Source organism: Leptonychotes weddellii, chromosome 16, assembly GCF_054177405.1.
Source record: "Leptonychotes weddellii isolate Sample4059 chromosome 16, ASM5417740v2, whole genome shotgun sequence".
Classification (NCBI taxonomy): Eukaryota; Metazoa; Chordata; class Mammalia; order Carnivora; family Phocidae; genus Leptonychotes; species Leptonychotes weddellii.
The window spans coordinates 2,829,781-2,834,814 of NC_138384.1; positions in this window are offsets into that span (position 1 = coordinate 2,829,781).

Below are 5,034 nucleotides of genomic sequence, written 5' to 3' on the forward strand. Positions count from 1 at the left end.
CAGACCAGGTGATTAGAAAAACAGACCTGTATTCTCTCCCGGTTCTGGAGGCCAGAAACCCAAAATCAAGGAGTGACAGCCTCCAAGGGCTGAAGGGAAGGATCCTTCCTGCCTCTTCCAGCTCCTGGGGCCCCGGGCGTCCCTCGGCTTATGACCTTCTACCTCTGCCTCCTCTTCTCTGGTTTAGGGTAACAGTCGTTGATTCAGAATGATCTCCTCTGGAAATTCTTAACCTAATTACATCTGCAAAGACCCTTTCTCCAAAGAAGGTCCCATCCACAGGTTGCAGGCATTGGGATGCGGACATACTTCGGGGGCCACCACGGATGGTAACAGGGAATGGGGAGCCTGGCGGAGCAGAGGAGGGAGAGGGACTGCCCAGGCAGGGAGAGGCGAGGGGAGGAGTCAGCGAGGTGCACAGCCATCATCAGCCTCTGAAAGAACAGCGATGGTGGCTAGGATCGACCCCAGGTGACGTCCCGCCCTCGCCTCTCACTCCCTGTGCCGGCTTCGGGCCGCGGCTGGTTTTGATTCTCTGCCATGTTTACTCGTGGGATTGATTACCTTGTGTTCTATAACCTGGGGGGTTACAAGCAGCCATCTGTATTTTACAACATCCAGAAAGCCCATGCAGGCTTCAGGTACCGAGTCAGCAGCCTGGGTCTGTGGGAGGAAGAACTCCTCCGGCCGTGGGGAGCGGGCCTCTCGCTCAGCAATTACAAATTTCAGGACGGTGACAGCTGGGCATTAAACCCAGGAGGGCCCTTCCGACGGGGACTCACTCTGAGCGGCAGAGGGTTAGGGCAGAGCTTCTCCATGCAGGCTGCTCCTGAGAATCACCAGAGGTGCTAGAACAAAAACAAAACCAAGAGGGCGCCTGGGTGGCTCAGTTGGTTGAGCGACTGCTTTCGGCTCAGGTCATGATCCTGGAGTCCCGGGATCGAGTCCCGCATCGGGCTCCCTGCTCAGCAGGGGGTCTGCTTCTCCCTCTGCCCTCTTCCCTCTCGTGCTCTCTGTCTCTCATTCTCTCTCTCTCAAATAAATAAATAAAATCTTTAAAAAACAAAACCAAGACAGATGCCCAGGCCCCACCTAAGCCAGTGAAGTCAGAGAGTCCGGGGGGACCCCCAGGCCTCTTCCTTAAGGGGAACCCATCCTCTCCCACGAGGGCCAGCTTCTCCCCGACACGGTCGATGGAGCTGGTGTGGGGACGCAGTGCTGACCGGCCACTCCGCATGCCTGAGGTGGAGCTCAGGTCATGCATCTGGGTGCCCATCTGAGAAATGGGGAGACCAGGGCTGGGAGCTGATGGGGCAGGCAGTGGGGTTGCAGCGGTTAATGGTGCTGAAGTTCTTCTGACACGGCTGGCTCCTGCTGGCTCCTGGGGGCCCTGTCAGTGTTGGCTGCCCTAAGTAGGCATCTGGACCAGCACAGGCATCCTGATAGTGCTTGCGAACGCACGGTGCCTGGGGGCGAGAATGAAGGGAGGGAAGCAGGGGTCCGAGGTGTGTGGCATCCCTGGGGTCCTTTCCTGGCTCCTCATTTGGGTTTCCTTCTAATAGCAAGAACCAGCTTGAGCCTTTGCCTAAATTAAACGGCCCTCTCTCTGACCCCCACCCCCACAAAAATAAACTCCCACAGCTTACACACGCACGCACACACACACACACACACGTTTATTTCCTTTGCTGTTCACACTTCTCCTTTTACAGTTCTTCCAATCCTGATCTTAAGACTTGGCTGATTTTGGGCGCCTGGGTGGCTCAGTTGGTTAAGCGACTGCCTCCGGCTCAGGTCATGATCCTGGAATCCCGGGATCGAGTCCCGCATCGGGCTCCCTGCTCGGCGGGGAGTCTGCTTCTCCCTCTGACCCTCCCTCCTCTCATGTGCTCTCTCTATCTCATTCTCTCTCTCAAATAAATAAATAAAAAAAAATTTTTAAATTAAAAAAAAAAAAAAAAGACTTGGCTGATTTTGTTCAGAGCCCAAAGCACAGCACTGAAGGCACACACCTGGTCTTTCTGCAGTGGGTCAGTGGGTGGGTGGAGAGGCAGTCCAACACTGGGTGCCCACCATGCTGGGACCCATAGGGAGGCACAGAAAAGTCAGAGATGTGGGTGGAGTCCACCCTGCAAGGAGCAAGCAGTATGATGTAGAGGAAGGAGCTGTGGTCTATGTGGGGTAGAGGAAGGAGCCTATGGTCTATGTGTGGTGTAGAGGAAGGAGCCTGTGGTCTGTGTGGGGTAAAGGAAGGAGCCTGTGGTCTATATGGTGTAGAGGAAGGAGCCGTGTTCTATGTGGGGTAGAGGAAGGAGCCGTGGTCTATGTGGGGTAGAGGAAGGAGCCTGTGGTCTATATGGTATAGAGGAAGGAGCCATGGTCTATGTGGGGTAGAGGAAGGAGCTGTGGTCTATATGGTGTAGAGGAAGGAGCCTGTGGTCTGTGTGGGGTAGAGAAAGGAGTCATGGTCTACATGGGATAAAGGAAGGAGCCTATGGTCTATATGGTGTAGAGGAAGGAGCCATGGTCTATGTGGGGTAGAGGAAGGAGCATGGTCTACATGGTGTAGAGGAGGGAGCCATGGTCTGTGTGGTGTAGAGGAAGGAGCCTGTGGTCTGTGTGGGGTAGAGGAAGGAGCCATGGTCTATGTGGGGTAGAGGAAGGAGCCTGTGGTCTATATGGTGTAGAGGAAGGAGTGGTGGTCTATGTGAGGTAGAGGAAGGAGCCGTGTTCTATGTGGGGTAGAGGAAGGAGCCGTGGTCTATGTGGGGTAGAGGAAGGAGCCGTGGTCTATGTGGGGTAGAGGAAGGACCCTGTGGTCTATGTAGTGAAGAACGGGCATGTGGTCTAGAGGTGGACTGTCTAGCTTCAAAACCCAGGCACCACTGTTCACCAGGAGCGTGAACCCAAGCAATTACTTACCTCTTGGTGTGCTTAGCTTCCTCATCTGTAACCTGGGGACAAGAAGAGTGCCTCACGCTTTATGGCTATTGGGAGGGTGGGAGGAATGCACACGAGTTAGTTCCATGCTTGTGAAAGAGCCCAGCACAAAGCAAGCCCCACAGGGGTTTACTGTCCTCTCTATTCACCTGCTGCTTCAACCCAGAGGCCGAGTGCTCCTGGGTTCCTGGCCATCTTGCCCCCTCTGAGCTTCAGTGTTTTCATCTATAAAATAAAGATGAACAGAGTGCTGGGCATTTAATAGATGCGCAGCCAAATTCTTCCCCTTCCCTGAAGTTGCTTATAGTCTGATGGGGACAGGATGCCCAGGGAGGACCTCACAAGTTGAGGTGAGTCTAACTGAGGATCAGATGGGGATCTGAGACCCTCAGTGTTGTGGAATCTCAGAGAAATCAGAGCCCCTTTGCACCCCAACTACGGTCATGATGCCTCAACCCCCTTTCCATTTACCAGCCCCAAAGCTGAGGTTAATTACTACCCTTCCAGTATATCACTTCCAGTTTTTCCAGTGTAATTCCTCCACTAACACATATTGGCTGTGGGAAAATTAGAACATACAGATAAACAGAAAGAAGGGGACAAACAAACCACCATACCCCACCAGCCAGAGATAACCAGTTAACATTTTGGTGAGCATCCATCCAGATTTTCTTATTTAAAACACAGAAATGGGATTGCCTGGTCTTCTAGTTCACTCCAATCTGGCTTCCCCCCTCACCACGTCACTGACCCACCTTCATCAAGGTCACCAGTTACTTCAACGTGACCTAATTGTGTGGCCACTTGGCTAATTTCACAGCCACCCTCTTGTAATGACACTTCCATGAGCATCCTTGCTGAAACATGTCATACATCTATTTATATACAAACAGATTTTTAAATTAACCCCCTTCCCAAATGTGTAGGACCCTAAAGCTATGGAAATAGCAACAACCCACCCGATCCCCGCCTTTGGACTCTCTCCCACCTCAAAAAGCCAGTGCTTGGGGTCCGCTAAGGAGCACAGCCCAGTCAGGACCAACTGGCCCTCTGGCAGATACAACACAGAGTCCGGGCCCCGAGTGGGGCTCCACTCGGCCGGGAAGGAGGGTGGTCTAGACCCGTGCTGGCCAATACTCGAGCCTCTGGCTGCACATGGCTGCCGGGCACACGCAGTGTGGCTGGTCCGAACTGAGATGTGCTGCCATATTTTGAAAACTTAGTAGAGAGAAAGTTTAGCTATCTCCATTTTTATGTTAATTGTGGGGTAATATTCTGAATATACTGGGTTAAAATATTTTTAAATCAACTCCACCTGTTTCTTTTTTACATCTTTTTTAACGTGGTTGCTAGAAAAATTTAAATTACATGTGTGGTTTGAGTTATATTTGTATTGGGCAACACTGGCCAAAACATCCCCGTTTTTCACACCCACAAAATTATTTATGCCTGTCAACGAGCATTTATTTGCTTCATGTGATCCCGTCAGGTGAAAACCGCTCATCTTCGTTTTGCAGATACAAATGTACCCTTTGAAGAGATGGGAGACTTGCCCGAGATAACAGCATGCTGAAAAGAGCATGCTCTAGAACCCGACCTCTGTCCAAGGTCAGGACGTGTCCCTGTCCTCCTTGGAAGCCCGCCTGCCAGGCCTCCTGGTCCAGGGCTCCCCGCCTTCCAGACCTGGGCATGTGAGGCTTGGCACTGTGCTCAGCCTTGCTCCGTGGGGGAGGCTAGACTTCCAGGGGACTCTGGTTCTGATCCTATAAGCCCAAGGGGGCCCAGACAACTGGGGAAAGAAAGCAGGGCCTTCCCTGCCCTGCAGCCTTGCCCTCCCCCTCCCTGCAGCCTTGTCCTCCCCCTGTCTGCAACCTTGCTCTCCCCCTGCCCTGTAGCCCTACCATCCTCCTGCCCTGCAGCCCTGCCTTCCCCCTGCCCTGCAGCCCTGCCCTCCTCCTGCCCTGCCCTCCTCCTGCCCTGCAGCCCTGCCTTCCCCCTACCCTGCAAGCTTGCCCTCCCCCTGCCCTGCAGCCCTGCCTTCCCCCTGCCCTGCAGCCCTGCCCAACAGCCCTGCCTTCCCCCTACCCTGCAAGC